Source organism: Anabrus simplex, chromosome 5 (assembly GCF_040414725.1).
Source record: "Anabrus simplex isolate iqAnaSimp1 chromosome 5, ASM4041472v1, whole genome shotgun sequence".
NCBI classification, from domain to species: Eukaryota; Metazoa; Arthropoda; class Insecta; order Orthoptera; family Tettigoniidae; genus Anabrus; species Anabrus simplex.
This window is the reverse complement of record NC_090269.1, coordinates 28306345-28324250: the sequence shown is the minus strand read 5'-3', so window position 1 is coordinate 28324250 and position 17906 is coordinate 28306345. Positions and strand designations below refer to the sequence as shown.

Here is a 17906-nt window from a genome sequence, read left to right as displayed (position 1 = left end):
TGAAGTATTTAAGCACCTTCAAATACCACCGGACTGAGCCGGGATCGAACCTGCCATCCTGGGCTCAGAAAGTCAGCCAGCACCTTAACCGTCTGAGCCACTCAGCTCGGTGTATGCGACAGTTGCATTAATGCCAATTAGTCCAACAATAAAAATAGAAAGTTAAGATATAAGAACATTGTCACATAAGTCAGTTATTTTGCAGATCGAATGAGAAGAAAAAAGGAAACACATAATGGACATAATGGAGATCAGTGCAAAACTACAGCGAGTGCTTTTGAACTGACAAGTGAGTGAAGAAGATTGTCTCAACGCAACCTTTCTACCACACCCTCTGAATAGCGACCACAACATTTACTTAAGATCTATGTACTGCAATGGTGGGAGAGAATATACCACTGCAATTATGGGAAACAGTAGCCCACTGCAAACACAGGAGCACCCAATATTTAAAAGTTTCCTTAAGAAAATGCACAAACAAAATCATACCTCGTGCATCAACGCTCCAGAATGCCATGGTATATCCATCGATTCGATCAATAGGACGTTTCTGAAGGCCAACTTCAGCGAGCATAAGTGATGATGACGATGGTGATAATAATAATCATCGTATGGCCTCAGCTACCGTGTGCAGACATTTCAATTCGACGCCATCTGGCTGTCTCCTCGTCGATTTCGACGTTCCGTTTTACTCTAGACTCTAGACTAGATGGCAGAAAGAGTAAACCGAAACTCTCTTGGGCGTCTATGACTGATATTTAATGAATTTTGTCGCATAAACATCAAATGTGTCACCAGATATCTTTTACATGCCGACATCGTACGACATGGAGTGTCTAATGGACTTTTTTCCGCCCTTCAAACATCCGACTACCTCTGCCGGCTTTCAACAAGCTATCTTGGGATCCGAAGGTCGACACTTTACCACTGATCCACAGAGGCGAGCATAGGAAATATTATTAAGTAGGTCGGCTTCAACCGATGGCTTTCGGTAAGCTTTTCTTAATCTATATAAATGAAATTGTAGGGGTCCGCTGGCTGTAATTTCATTTATTTTACCAGTTTGTCAGATATTTACCCGTTTTAGTTAAAGTCAAGACCGAATCAGTGGTTTTTAGCTTTCGTGTCTGTTTGTTGCACCATCACGGCGAAGCGACTGCATAGATCTCGACCAAACTTCAAGCGTATGTTCAACCAGGAGCAGGCTTTCATATGCGAATGATTTAGAAATCACGGAACAGAGTGAGGGTTTATAGGGAGATCCAACGAGTCAATTTATAATTTCTCATACACTGTTTATTTTCTGTCAGATCTGTAGAATGTATGTTCCTTACCTTACCTATGGCGCGACGACCCGTTTTCTGGTCATGGCCTGCCCAGTTATTCTCCGCCAAACTTGTCCACCATTCCGAGGCATATTCTGGAGCTTCGCAACAGTTTGTTTTCCGGAGCGAGGTTGTTAGCCTTGCTCCAACCTCCAGCAATTCTGGAGGATCGATGTTTTCTGTTAGGGTTGTCTCCCTCAGCTGATTGGTTCCCATTTAAACGTCGGGTACTAGCTTTCCGCCCTTACATGACTTAGCCGTGTAACTTAAAAAGGTACCCGTTGCCCAGAGACCACGGCGTGGGCGTGCATGTATTGGACTTGGCAGGAATAAATAGCATTTCCTGTGTGTTGTTAATGCACTTCCATCAGCAAGAAGTGTACCCACAGGACCACATACTACCCTTCGACCCCCAGACTATATGTTTCTTCATTTTAAATAATTTATGAGAAGTATCCTCATTAAAAGAATTAAACCTCCATCTTCACTTCTTTCCACACCCCTCCGCCCCTGAGCGGATTAACTTATTACTTTCTTCCTTAATTTATCTGTATGATGAGAGTGCTAATCCCGAAATCTGGATTCTCTTTCCTTTCAGTGATACTATGCATTATTCCTTCCGTGCATCGCAGTCTGATTTCGCTTATTAATTAGCATAACGCACCGTTAACTCGAACATTTAGTAGGTAGGTTGTGACGCTTTTGAGAGTTGGTGCCTCTTTCTACGGCAACTAAAACAGAGCTGCCACTGGAAACTTTTGTTATCTACACAATTTCGCTTACTCTTCAAATGACAAAGGAAATTACTATTTTCTGCGGATTTCATGCGCTGCATTGAGTGACCGATAGACCGACAACGAACCTGCCAGTTACTGGCAACGACTCTGGTTGCTTGCCAGCAGGAAAGTAACGTAATGTCAGTTTCGTCACCACCCCTGCAAACTCATGGTTGTTCGTTGGGTAGAAGCAACACTGGACACTTCAGTACTCTCCCGTACTAAATTGAGAGACCAATATTAGACTGACCTTGTGAGACACATGTTGACAGTGGCGCACCTGGCGGCCCGACCTTAAACATCAGGTGGCAAGAATCAAACTACAAAAGTTGCATGTTAAAACTCATAGAAATAATTAAACTAAATGATGATTTTGTTTCGTCCAAATCCTTGGCTGAATGGTCAGCGGTGAGGCCTTCGTTTTAGTAGCTCCCGGATTCAATTCTCGGCCAGATCGGGGATTTTAATCGCGACTGATTAATTCTTCTGGGTGTTTGAGCTTGTTTCAATACATGTTTTTCATATTCAGACAACATGCTACATTTCCAACCACCACAGAAAGATGCAATAGTGATTCCTAGGCCTCAGATTTGTAGGTGCTAGAATGTTATTTTAGCTGACTAAAATAGACTCTCAAATAGGTCATAAAATATTTTTAGGCAGCTTCAATTTTACGTATTTTAATAGACATCAATTAGAGCCTCCGTGGCTCAGGCGGCAGCGCGCCGGCCTCTCACCGCTGGATACCGTGGTTCAAATCCCGGTCACTCCATGTGAGATTTGTGCTGGACAAAGCAGAGGCGGGACATGTTTTTATCCGGGTACTCCGATTTTTCCTGCCATCTTTCATTCCAACAACACTCTCCACTGTCATTTCATTTGTCAATCATTCATCATTGCCCCAGAGGAATGCGACAGGCCTCGGCATCCGGCACAATTCCCATCCTCCCCACAAGATGGAGGCTTCATTAATTCCATTCCTGACCCGGTCACTGACTGGAAAACAGGTTGTAGGTTTTCATTTTTCATATAGGTAGCAGCTGTCCATTATGAACTCCTCTCTTAGAAAAAAATGCTAGTCACTCTAATACATCGAAGGTTTTCGGCGACGCAGGATGGGAAAGGTCTAGGATTAGGAAGGTAGCAGCCATGGCCTTAATTAAGGTACAGTCCCAGCATTTCCTGATGTGAAAATGGGGAAACTACGGAAAACCATCTTAACGGCTGCCGACGGTGGGATTCGAACTTACCATCCCCCGAATGCAAGCGCATAGCTACGCAACACTAACCGCACGTCCAACTCGCTCAGACATTTTTGAAAATATGTATTTTTCTATCAGCTGAGGATTGTTTTAAAATCGTCCTATTTTGTACAGGCTACCCGAGATGTACAGTAGTCCGCGGGTTTTCTGATTCAACATACCGTTGGTTAAGTTTTGGGTTAAGTTATTGCGTCAGTCGGCTCACTTACTGACCACATATGATTGAAGTCTTGTGTAACGATGTGACATATGAACTGAGAGAATACTGAGCCGTTCTTCCCAATATAAAACAGGTACTTCTGAGTGGTCATGAGCATGACTCACAGTCATAGGGTAGGCTGGGGTCGAGTTTAATTGTCAAATGTCAACTAAGTTATAATACTAAGATTCATTAAACTAATAAATAGTATAACCTAATAGCCTACCTACTTACTAGCTACTTCAGAATTATGCTTTGACTACCTTTATAACACTCGAAATAAATCCATTTATTATTTAAACCTCCCTGTAAGAAGAGGGCAGTGAATTCAAGTGGTATTATTTGCAAATGACCTGAGCTTGAGAGTCCATTATAGCATACGATTCTTTCAGTGTACGATGGCTCACTGTATATCTCGCTGAAGCGGAAGCTCGGCTCTCCGCCAGTGTCCAGTGTGCCGATAAGGAGCCGTGTGTCTCACTGAGCCGTGCTCGTTTACGATTCTTTCGATGTGCTATGGCTCACTGTATGTCTCGCTCCAGCGGAAGCTCGGCTCTCCGCCGTTGTCCTGCCGATAAGGAGCCGTGTGTCTCACTGAGCCGTGCTCGTTTACGATTCTTTCGATGTGCCATGATTCACTGTCTCGCTGCAGCGGAAGCTCGGCTCCCCGTCAACGTCCAGTGAGTGCGCCACTCAGCACTGTCCGCTGGGAGTATAAGCTGAATCGTGTGCCGTGAGCTCGCCGTTCCTGTGAATCGATTCACTCGGACACTTGAATGAATCGATACACTGCTTCGAATCATGCATTCAGTAGCCAACACTACCGTGCACAGTGCATGCAACAGATGCATGCACCCTGAGAGGCCCTGCTCTACACAGACCGAAGAACTTTCACTGGCTAACGTTACGGTGCAGCACTTCCTACAGACCCTAAATACTTATTCACCCCCAGTCGGATGCATTACTTCGACTGTTAGGATTTACTGTAGAAAATAATCTACAGAAAACATTTAGTGAGATTTCTAAACTCCTGAAAACACAGATATATAGATTTAGACTGGCAATGAGCAGCAGGATTCTGAAGCCGGAAGCGTGCGGCCGCCGCCATCTTATGTCACTACATTACCCCGATGCATTAATGTAGAATAGTAGCCAAAACGGGAATATTGGACAGAAGATAATTTAAATAATTAAAAGCATATCAAAATAATAATAATAACATTGATTAATTAGACCTATTAGATCCTTTATTTTACTGTTAAAAAAAGAAAGACTGGCATATCCATTTACCAATGCTTAAAAATAACAAACCTGTTTTAGGCCGATCTTTTGTCAAATCTGTTTCCGTTCAACTCTCTTACAGCATGATTTACACGTATTTTCAGGTTTGTTTGTTTGTCCCGTTTCTCTACGGGGTCGGGTATGAGGTGAGATGAATCTGCCCTGGCGACATTTTATGACCGGATGTCCTTGATAAAATCAACCTCATTAGAGAAGTTAATGAGATGATATTAATCACGTGATATGACACTAGGAAGTGAGGGGGTGAAACCCGATGCCGGCACATAGCCTACTCCTGTCAATTAGCACAAACGGGTCTGCTCAATGATTAACGGCCCCATCCGACGGACGAATCACCATCAACAGCGTCATATGCCTTCACTCCATATGAGCACTTCGGAGAGGTTTGTAATTTAATCCAGGCTTTTGACACGCAATTTAGTGATTAGAAGAAATGGTATACCACCACCTCTCCTAACCTGCCGACCAACATTCTGATGGTGAAAAGTTTTCCACCAACGGGACTCGAACTGGCTAACCGCGGTGTCAGACCGTTTAGACTTCAACGCCTTAACGATTATGGCAACCACGTAGGTTCTCCTACGTATTTTCAGGTACAGTGATAAAACTACACTAACAAAGCGACAAACGTGCGTGTCCTATGAGTTTAGGTCTGAGTGTATGAGCTTTAAATTGAAAAAAAAAAATACATACAACTAAGCTGGGACTTCATTTGGTATGTTTCCTTTCATGACTGAGCTTAAACCATTACATGTATTCTCTCCGAAATACATCTCAGTAAGTTTGCACAGATGAACATCTTTCGTAAGAACATACAGATTACCTCTATTCTGGAAAGAAATGGATGGATAAGGATTTTCTAATAATAATGTTTAATGTTATTTATATTACATCCCACTAGCTACCTTTACGGTTTTCGGAGACGTCGAGGTGCCGGAAATTTGTCCCGCAGGAGTTTTACGCGTCAGTAAATGTAGCAACACAAAGCTGATATATTTGAATACCGGTACCTTTAAATACCACGGGACTGAGCCAGAATCGAACCTGCCAAGATGGGGTCAGAAAGCCAGCCACGCAGCCTGGCTAAGACTTTCCTTTTTGTTAGAATTGGCTAACATCTTTACCACAAATCCTGAGATATATTCAATAATATTCTGTGATAATAAATCTAACACCCTATTTCGATTGATGCAAGCTTACCAATCCTTTCTTTCTTTCTTTCTTTCTTTCTTTCTTAATTTGTTTACCCTTCAGGGTTCGTTTTTCCCTCGAACTCAGCGAGGGATCCCACCTCTACCGCCTCAAGGGCAGAGTCCTGGAGCGTGAGACTTTGGGTCGGGGGTTACAACTGGGGAGGATGACCAGTACCTCGCCCAGGCGGCCTCACCTGCTATGCTGAACAGGGGCCTTGTCGGGGGATGGGAAGATTGGAAGGGATAGACAAAGAAGAGGGAAAGAAGTGGCCGTGGCCTTAATTTAGGTACCATCCCGGCATTTGCCTGGAGGAGAAGTGGGAAACCACGGAAAACCACTTCGAGGATGGCTGAGGAGGGAATCGAAGCCCCTCTACTCAGTTGACCTCCCGAGGCTGAATGGACACGGTTTCAGCCCTCGTACCACTTTTCAAAATTTCGTGGCAGAGCCGAGAGATTTTGGGCGTTTGAGAGGCCCTACTACACTACCCCCTGCAACTCGCTAAAGTGCATGCACAGAACCTATCGCAATTCATAGTCTTGTCTCCAAATGTTCTTTACTAGACTGCCTTACGCCCTGCTTCCCACTAGCAGTTTCGGTTCTCACAAACTTACAGGTTCGCTTGCATGATCATGATAATGCGATTCCGTCGGGAAACAAATGCTCGTGAGAGGTGACAGTAGCAGTGGGGACAGCGCGTACAAATTGAAAACATAGTTAAAAGAAAATACAAGTTTTCGATTATGTAATGTTATTTGCTTTTAAATAAATGCCGTGCATGTTAACTAATTTAGGTTTGCACTTGCGAGTATGCGAATAGCCTGGCGTCACCACTTGCTGTCTCTCTATACAGGGTGTAGCTAAATTATACTGAAAACAAAATCAGGGATGTATTTCATGTTATATAAAGAACGGTGGCGAAGAAAATGAGGTTACTTCGTTATTTCCGGGCACGCGATTCAAATTGACGAACTCGCCCTATTTGCTCTATCAGAGCGCAAATCGCTGCCCGCTGCTGTGGATCGGGAAAGGGAGGGGAAGTATTAGTTTCTAAGCTGCTGAAAATACTGGTAACAGCGTCAAATACAACCAGCGAAGCCGAAATACTGCATGAGTTTTTTTTTTTTGCTAGGGGCTTTACGTCGCACCGGCACAGATAGGTCTTATGGCGACGATGGGATAGGAAAGGCCTGGAAGTTGGAAGGAAGTGGCCGTGGCCTTTATTAAGGTACAGCCCCAGCATTTGCCTGGTGTGAAAATGGGAAACCACGGAAAACCATTTTCAGGGCTGCCGATAGTGGGATTCGAACCTACTATCTCCCGGATAGTTTATATTTTAAAGCGTATGAAAAGCTTCTTGCATTTTACAATGGGAGAGGAACGTCGGAATGCGGTAACAATGCTGTCAATAGGAAGGATTCTCCTCTAAAAGAGATAATGCTCCCCGCGAATACACACGTTTCTTTGTTCGATCGCGCAGAATATCCACATATCCACAGTTTGTTTATTAAGCAGCTGTAATTGCACGTACAGTACAACAACACACAGTAATTACGACACAATTGTCAGTCAAGGAATGCACCCGATCAATTCTCTTCTCGTCTGTTGGTCTCAGTAACATTCTTTGTTATTTAATATGCGTGGAGACGCATCACTGCCACCAAACGGTCGTGTATTCCTTTACTAACAACATTGTAAAACGAATGAAATACTCAACGAAAGAAAAAATATACCCAATGGTTTCATTACAGTAAATGTACAATATTCGCCGCTTCTACTTCGATGTTTACACAACAAGAAACGTCCATGGGACTTAAATGGCTTCTGCTCACGGCCAATTTAACTGGCTCGCCACGGCCTACCCATCTCTCTGGATAATGATCATTTAAGTGCTGTGTGACAAGGCGAGTGAGTGCCACTAAGACACAGCCACATTCGCTGCCGTATACCCAGGGAAAACATCTTCCAGTAATCCAGGCAGTGATTCTATGGAGAAACGGTAGCATTCCTCACTGTTCAGGCAAGGAGGAAGGGCAGACGCCCAAGGAAATAGTCACTAACAATGCTGACCCAAGTATGGACACTAAACCGATGCTGGTATGTGCGCACTATTGTCACATGAGGGGTTTCTTCCGTCCTCCTTCACGCAGTCACCTGCCAATGGACACGAATGTTGAATGTTGAGGTTGGCGGTGATCGGGTTTCCGGGCGCCACAAATCAGTGCGGTTTCTCTCCCCTTGCCATTTGCTGCACAATATGCTAGCTGAATATCAGCCATTTCTTCGTTGGTGTACCGAAATAGAGCTATTCCCACCAATTTATACCGCAAACTTGACTAGCCAATATGAATAAAAACGAACTGTATACTGCCTACTGGGCTGGGAATGACTGCGCTGAACGAACGAGAACCTTGTGTATTCGCACCGAGCATTATCTCCTGTCTCCGTCTATCATACACCTCACTTCCCCTTCCTTCCCTTCGCTCCTCTGAAGCACAAGCAGCGAGCGATTTGCGCTCTGGCAGAGCAAATACGGCGAGTTCGACAATTTGAATCGCGCACCCGGAAGTTTTTTTGCTATTGGCTTTACGTCGCACCGACACAGATAGATCTTATGGGGACGATGGGATAGGAAAGGCCTAGGAGTTGGAAGGAAGCGGCCGTAGCATTAATTAAGGTACAGCCTGCTGTGAAAATGGTAAACCACAGAAAACCATCTTCAGGACTGCCGACAGTGGGATTCGAACCCACTATCACGCGGATGCAAGTTCACAGCCGCGTGCCTCTAACCGCACGGCCAACTTGCTCGGTTCACCCGGAAGTAACAAGGTAACCTCATTTTTTTCTAGAAAAAATATTTTCCGCCAATCCGATTGCGCCATTGGTTTTTACATAACACGAAGAGCATCCCTGATTGTTTTTGTCGGTATAATAAAAATACACCCTATATATTGCCCTCCGAAAACTCGTATTGTTAGTGCTGTGTGGAACGAGATTTCTCGCAAATCCCCGCCCTCCCCCCCATATATTATATGCGGTAATTTTAACGTCCACAATACTACTTGGGGTTATCACTTCACGGATCGCTTCTGTTACGATTTAATACGTACAATGGATACTGCAAACTTATGCTATTGCCGAGCGAGTTGGCAATATGGTTAGCGTCGCAAATTTGTGAGCTTGCATTCGGATGATAGTGGGCTCGATCCCCACCGTCGGCAGCCCTGAAGATAGTTTTCCGTGGTTTCCCACTTTCACAACAGGAAAATTCTAGAACTGTATCTAAAATCAGGCTACGGTCGCTCCCTTTTCACCCTTATCCCATCGTCGCCGAAAGATGTAAAACAGCTTGTAAAAATATATATCCTTCAGGCACAGCTAAATACAGTGAGTTATGAAATTGACGTAATATGAAACCCACTTAGGGTCGGTGGTGCCGAACGGGTTATCAGGTGCGCTTACGGAGTTATTCCAATGCTGCATTACGGTACGGCATTCTCTACTACATAACAAAATAATAAAACCGGCTTGCTTGGAATTATATCAAAAGGAAAAGTTCCGTTATTAAATAAACGCGAATCTAGAATGATTTATAAACGTTACACTTTTCCGTCTGCCGAAATTAACTCTTAATACATAAATTTACAAACTACCTGACCGAGAAAAAATATGGTAACAGTATTATACCTGCAAAAGAAGCAACTTAATTAATAATTAAGTAATTAATTATTAATTATAATTAATCATGATAATTTGGGAGCCTCTGTGGCTCAGGCGTGCCTGTTGCCATTTCTTGATGGATGCTGTATTTTTGTATCCGTGTCTTGGCACTGGCTAGAGCAAAGTGAAGCTTCCACCGAAGTCCCAGTCTCATCCAGGGCTGTGACAATATGGAAGCTGCTGGGGTATGAGTGGTGCTGAGTAATGACATTTGCAGCACAACTAGTGTCTGAGTGTTATGAAAGGTGTTGCTCATAGGATCAGTCGTGCTGCAGTGGCACCTTCTGGTCCAGTGAGGAAAGCAATGGCAAACTACCTCACTTCTCATCTTGCCTAGTACACCTCATTTGGGCTCTGCCATTGGTTTTTGTGGTTTTCCTATAACTGCATAGCCTTTGGTAGTGCTATCTTAGGATCCAACCTGCCTCTGGACTGATGACCTAACAGACAGAATAACAGTGGCTCAGGCGGCAGTGCGCCGACCTCTCACCGCTGGGTTCCGTGGTTCAAATCCCGGTCACTTCTTGGGCTGGACAAAGCGGAAACGGGACAGGGTTTTCTGCGGGTACTACGGTTTACCCTTGTCCTAATTCATTCCAGCAACACTCTCCAATATAATTTCATTGCATCTGTCATTCATTGAACATTGCCCCAGAGGAGTGCGACAGGCTTCGGCAGCCGGCACAATTCCTATCCGACCGAGCTCGATAGCTGCAGTCGCTTAATTGCGGCCAGTGTCCAGTATTCGGGAGATAGTAGGTTCGAACCCCACTATCGGCAGCCCTGAAAATGGTTTTCCGTGGTTTCCCATTTTCACACCAGGCAAAGGCTGGGGCTGTACCTTAATTAAGGCCACGGCCGATTCCTTCCCACTCCTAGCCATTTCCTGTCCCATCGTCGCCATAAGACCTATCTGAGTCGGTGCGACGTAAAGCAACTACCAAAAAAAAAAAAAAAATCCTATCCGCGCCGCTAGATGGGGCTTCATTCAATCTATTCCTGACCCGGTCGAATGACTGGAACAGGCTGTGGATTTTCATTTCTTTTGCAGGTGTAAAACTCTTACCATATGTTTTCTCGGTCAGGTAATTTGTAAATTTAATTACTCAAAATTAGTTTCGTCAGACGAAAGAATCTAACAGTTATATATTAACTGAGTAGAAACTGAAAAAAGATGGCTTCAGATATTACAAAAACATATAGAATGAGGTACAAGATAAATTAATGTAACGTGGGTGGAGTCTGAATTATCCTAGAGTAAAGGATGTTGTTGAACTACTGCTGATCTCGTCATCTGCTTTATGTGCGACAGTGGACTAATCAAAGGTATATAAATTGCAAGTGTTGTGTTACTCAGGGAACGTACGTTCCCTTTTGTTTTGTTAAGAGATTTTTCGGCTTAATTCATTACATTTTTGTTTTATTTTGTACTTGGTTTGGAAATTCCTTTGCTGAATAAATAATTTTGTTTTATTTTACATTTCCTTTCCCCTAATTTGTTCAGAAAGGTTGATTAGCTAGTTGCACTTTCTCTTAAAACAAAAATCACCACCATCACTGACATAGATAGATTAATGGCGATTATATTAAATAATGGACGAGTTCGTAAATTTTCACGATGACGTCTAAACATCTATGAATTCCACAGGTCATTTACAACAATGAACATTCTTAAAACACAAACAAACATTATGTAGCCAGACAAAAACAATCCTACAAATAATTTTAAACAATAAAAAGGTTAATTTAGCAAATAAATAAATCATGGAATTCAATTTCTATTGCCGGGCTGAGTGGCTCAGACGGTTGAGACGCTGGCCTTTTGACCCCAACATGGCTCATCCAATGGTATTTGTAGGTGCTCAAAAACGTCAGCCTCGTGTCGGTAGATTCACTGGCACGTAAAAGAACTCCTGCGGGACTAAATTCCGGCACCTTGGCGTCTCCGAATACCGTAAAAGTATTTACTGGGTCATAAAGCAAATGACATTATTATTATTATTATTATTATTATTATTATTATTATTATTATTATTATTCAATTTTTATCGTATGTGTCGGGATTCAGTGAGACGGCGGATCGGTGCATGTATCAACGCTAACGGAGGCCATTTTGAACATTTGACGTCAGAGTTTTATGTGGTATGTTGGTGGTACCCGCCTCTGTGGTGTAGTGGTTAACGTGATTAACTGCCACCCCCGCCGGCCCGAGTTCGATTCCCGGCTCTGCCACGAAACTTGAAAAGTTACCCGTGGGCCGGAACGGGGTCCACTCAGCCTCGGGAGGTCAAATGAGTAGAGGTGGGTTCGATTCCCACTTCAACAATCCTGGAAGTGGTTTTCCGTAGTTTCTCACTTCTCCTCCAGGCAAATGCCGGGATTGTACCTAACTTAAGGCCACGCCCGCTTCCTTCCCTCTTCCTTGCCTGTCCCTTCCAATCTTTCCACCCATCCACAACACCGCCGTTCAGCACAGCAGGTGAGGCCGCGTGGGAGAGGTACTGGTCCTCCTCATCATTTGTATCCCGACTCGAAGTCTGGGATCTCTCGCTGAGTCCGAGGCAAAAACCGAACCTAGCGAGTAAACAGATTTAGAAACAAAGAATGTTGGTGGTACGTTCTAACACTGGGTGTTTCCCATTATTAATGTACTATGTAAAGTCGTAGAAAATGAGTTCTAATATAGAAATAAAGTGTTCACGGACCCATGTTCATATAACAGTGAAGAATGAGTCTTGAAAACTTGGCGGTAACTTACTTCTACACTCTGTATAAATATCTACGTGTTAGTGTTCCTCTGTGAGTTCATTGTTAGCAACCTTTACTTTCAACACATTTCTGGTATTCTATATAAGTGAACATTTTTCTGTACTGTGGCGCCAGATATTAAAAAAAAGTATATTGCCTCAGATATAGGACTATTATGAGGGCCACGTTTGGCCCTCTGTGTCTCTTTTGGCAACCACTGTTCTAGATTATTAGGACAGTCTTTAAGGTGATACTGAAATGATTTACTGAACTGGCAGATTAATTTCATGTAATGAAACTGTTTTATTTTTTTGGTCCTGCCTACAGATATTTAAGTAGGTTGCACGCTACAATCTTAGATCCCCCAAGGGGACAACTCCACAATGATACCTGCACCTGACCTACATTGGACAATACTCTTACTTCAGATCTGCTACCGACTCTGAAAAAGAGGAATCTGCGAATTTAAATTGATAGCTGTCCCCTCCACTTCTAACTTTCCTTCGCATGTATTGTTTTGTCCAGCTGAAAGTAGATGGTAGAGCGCTGGCTTTCTGAGCTCAAGTTGGCGGGTTCGAGTCTGTGAATGTGCTCATGTACGCCAGCCGCGCTGGTGGCCATACATTTAGCGGCACATCAAAGAACTCTTGCGTGACAAATTCCAGCAGCTCGAGGTCTCCGAAAACGGAAAATGAATATTATTATTTATTGTTTCATTTAGAATCTTGCAATAGTTTCATATTGAGCATTGTGTGTGCGTGTGAACAACAAGATAAATAAATAAATAAATAAATAAATAAATAAATAAATAAATGCCAGGATATTGGAAATAGAGCTTCCGTGGCTCAGGCGACAGCACGCCGGTCTCTCACCACTGGGTTTCGTGGTTCATCACATCCCGGTCACTCCATGTGAGATTTGTGCTGGACAAAGCGGAGGCGGGGCAGATTTTTCTCCGGGTAGTCAGGTTTTCCCTGCCATCTTTCACTCTACGAACACTCTCCAAAATCATTTCATTTCATCTGTTAGTCATTAATCATTGCCGCAGAGAAGTGTGACATACTTCGGCAGCCGGCACAATTCCTATCCTCGCCGCTTCATTCATTCCATTCCTGACCCGGTGAATGACTGGAAACAGGCTATGGATTTCATTTACCATATTGGAAGTGAAAACAGATGATAAGGAAAAAACAGTGTTAAAGGGAAATTAATGACATTGTTATTTGTGTAGCAGAATAACCACTATACCAGAAGCGAGTTGTAGTAAGGATGTAAAGGATAGGGCGTATAAGTCTGTGGTAAGACCACAAATTAAAGTATTTTTCCATTCTATGGGACCCACACTAGGATTATGTTACGAGAACTGGAAAAGATCCAAAAGAAAATAGCATTACCGAGCAAGTGGTCGCGCTGTTTGGTCACGTAGCTGTGAGCTTGCATTCGGGAGATCGTGGATTCAAACTCCACTGTCGGCAGCCCTGAAGATGGTGTCCTGCATATACCACTTTAATCACATATCAGCATTCCTGCCATTCTTAAATATTTGGCAGTACCAGGAATTGAACCCGGGCCTCCGAGGACGGTAGCTAATAGTGATCACCGTTACGCTAAGAAAGCGGACATAATAATTGTACCGGGAGGTACACCTCAACTCCACTCATTCAAAATAAGCACCTTAATAAACTCCTCTATCGACCAAAATGTGAAATTGCGACTACATTAACTTGAGACTTTAGTCGGAAGATGTCACCACTGAAATACTAAGTAATTGTGTAATTGTGAAGTTTCCTAAACTGATTGAATTTCTCCTTATTTTGTTTTGCTATACATCAAGAATTTTGGACATTTTTCCACAGATGTCACTACCGAGAAACTATGATCATGCACTCTGGTGTAAGGTGGAAGAACTTATAACTTAAAGAAGTTTCGTATTTCTAGGTTGTCCATAACTGACTCTATGTTAATTTATTTTTGGGTTGTCAATACTTCTTTTTTCTTTCCGCCAGTTTTGAATCTGGCCGATCACAAATTTTTGTAATTAATTTTCAACCAATCCCGTATTTCTTGTTCACTTTGAATTACCCAATAAAATTGAGAAGGTGTGGCCGGATTAGTCCTGAATTCTCTCGAACCTTCCCTGAAGGTATATAAACTGTGGCTTTTCTGGCTACCTTGTCAATTGATCGCCGTCTTTCTAAGTGTGTGTGTTAAGGCAGGAGGCGGGGCGCCTGTTTCTTCAGCCAGCAGAACATCTACAAGGTAATGGCCACGTAAATTCTATCTTTCTTGCGGTCTCCGCAAATTTATCCGAGGGGAAAGTCCGAATCTTTAACTATGTAACAAACTTTTCTAAAATGTTAATCTTCTTTTGGCTAATGTAAAAAGTTCATAAAATCTTTAAATGTAAATCGGCGATAGAGAGTGAGTTACCCTCTCGAGCTCCCCTTCAGCTTGGTTTGAGGTGACTACGTTTTTGCAACCTTTCGTTCCTGTAATATGTTAAAGTTATTTCCATACGAGCCACCTCAGTAGTTTGGGATTAGCCCCAGTTTCATCTGCCGAGAGCCCTGTACGTTTTTAATTTTTTCATTAACTGGGAGTGCAGGGTACGCCTCCATTTAGGTTGTGTTCTGGCCGTTTACTTAACCTGTTCTTTTTCGCAAAGGCCCTGTAGGTTGTGTACTAGATACCTCTGTATAAAACTATTTCTATGTGTAATTCGTGCCTTGTGAGGGCAGAGAGTGTAACATTTTAATGTAATATTGCCTTGAGCGGGCTGTAAGAAACTGAGAGCCTGTTAGCTCTTTTCAAAGTTTTGTAATAGTAAAGCGTGCCTCTGGAAGGGTAGATATTGTATTTAAGGAGCAAGTGCTCTTGAATTAGGGGATTTCTGCCCCAGACTAAATTGTTCCTCATTTTGAATTGAAATTTTGTAAAGTTGAACTCGTAGCTTAAAAACTGTAAAACTAGGGGCTTGAAACCCAAAATTATTGAAGTTCCGAATCTTGGATTTTTCCAAATCTCGTTTCAAGATCGGCATTGTACCTGATTTTTTCATTGTGATTTCACCTAGTCGAAATTTGTTAAATTTGTTTTTTTTTATATTCAACAGATACCCCGGGACAATAATAATAATAATAATTTTTACGGGGTTACCCGTGAAGCAGAAAGAGGTTAAAGAAGGTGCGGGCTTGAATGGGTCTAACTACAATGTCAAGATTCGAATTTAAAAACTTTAACAACGGTTATATTTCTTTTCCGGAAACAAACTTAATCTTTTTTCATGACCATGTTACAGGTACAAGTAGCTTTTATTAAACAAGATTGGGAAAATCCAAGATTCAGAAACTTGGGCCTTAAGCCCTTAGTTTTACATTTTTACAAAAGGAAAAGGTATTATTTACTGAGGGGCAGAAATCCCCTAATTCAAGAGCACTTGCTCCCTAAATCACAACATCTAGCCTCCCAGAGGCACACTTTACAATTACAAAACTCAAAAAAGATCTAACAGGCTCTCCGTTTCTTTCAGCCTCCTCGAGACAACCTCAAAAATCTTACACTCTCTGGCCTTCCATGGCCCAGCTTACAATTTGAAACAGGGGTACCTCGTACCCAACCTATAGGGCCTTTGCGGAAAAGAACAGGTTAACTAAATGGCCAGAAACACAAACTGAAAGGAGGCGTACTGCGCTCCAAGATAATGAAAAACCTAAGGGGCTCTAGGACAATGAAATATGGGCTATTCCCAAACTACTGAGGTGACTCGTATAGAAATTACTTTAACACATTACAGAAGGAAATACAATTACAAAATGTAGTCACCTCAAACCAAGATGATGGGGAGCTCGAGAGGGTAATTCACTCTCTATCCCCGATTTACAGTTAAATATTTTATGAAGTTTTTACATTAGCCGGAAGAAAGTTACATTTTAGGAAAGAAAGATGTTAAATGGCCATTACCTTGTAGATGTTCTAGCTGCTGACGAAAGAGACCGCCCGCCTCCTGCTTAACACACACACACTCCGACGTCGATCAATTGGTCAAGAAACGTGAAAAGCCGCAGTTTATAAACCCTCAGGGAAGATTCGAGATTATTCAAGACTAAAATAGCCACACCCTCTCAATTTTATTGGTAGATTTCAAAAATAACAATCAGAATCGAACAAGAAGCCTGTAATATGTGGAAAATTAATTACAGAAATTAGTGATTGAATATATTCAAAACTGGCGGAAATAAAAAAGGAAATATTGCCAACCCAAAAATAAATGAACATCAATCAGTTAAAAAAACCTAGGAATACAAAACTTCTTTAAATTATAAGTTCTTTCACTTTGTACCAGGGTGTATGATCATAGTTTCTTGGTAGTGTCATCTATGGAAGGATGTCCAAACTTCTTGATGTTGTAACTGTTCGCTCTCCTCATCAAGACACTTGGGGAGATGAAAGTTATTACCTTGGGACACCTGAATATCAAATAAACTATATGTGGCTTGCCCCTAAATTGCCACGCAAATGGAAACAATTAACATTCCATGGTTTCCCATTTCTCTATGTGATGTTTGGGCGCCAGGGTTACAGTTTTAAACAAAACTGTAAACCAAAATTTATATTTACTAGCATAGAGACTTATACTCAAAATCACAGGGGTAGGATTTTAATTAATTAACCATTAAGTATCGCTTAAGAAAGAAAATTAACGCAATATAAAATACAAATGAATTTATTATACAAAAAAAAAAAGATGAATCGGAAAAGTTCCTTAAAGCGTAGAAGAATTTAGAATTTTCTTTACTGAATTTACTAATTGCTTGCTTTATCTAACTGAAGCTCACCAATTGCAGCTTCCGTTGAATTCATCTGGTGTCCGTGGTTACTCGTTCTCTTCTTCTCGATGTAGAATTTGCTTCATGGACATCCTTCCTTCCTTCTCTGATATGGTACGGGCTATCTGGACTACCACTCCCTAATTGCCTAGTCTTTAAATTAGACATTGGCCCTATACTTGTAAAAGCTGATCAGCGTTGATCGTATGAGGAGAAAATTCAGAGATATGAATTTTTCCATATTAGTAGAAATCTCAATCCAACTGAGCTATACTATTTATACGATACAGACTTGTACCAAATTCCGTAGACTTGAACTAAACATAGTTCTTCGTCCAGAAGATTTACTGAATATAACACAAGCCGTAAGCTTGTTTCGTTTCACGTAGATCCGATACCATAACCGCAGCTAAGTACTGTATCGAAGCGACAACACACTGTACAAAAATCAATAACGTCGTTCACAGTAGATGTTCACAGTAGAAGTTAGTTAGGTTCACAACAGAAGTTGTAGTTAGGGTCCGTTCTCGTGGTGAGAATCTCTATATATCCGG

At 42.2% G+C, this 17906-nt stretch overlaps 1 protein-coding gene across 1 annotated transcript in view; it reads left to right on the top strand.

The window, feature by feature from the left end:
• LOC136874334 (peptidoglycan-recognition protein LC) overlaps nt 1-17906 on the top strand; it is a 146037-nt gene that overhangs the window by 522 nt on the left and 127609 nt on the right. The gene's annotated exons all lie outside the window — the stretch shown is intronic.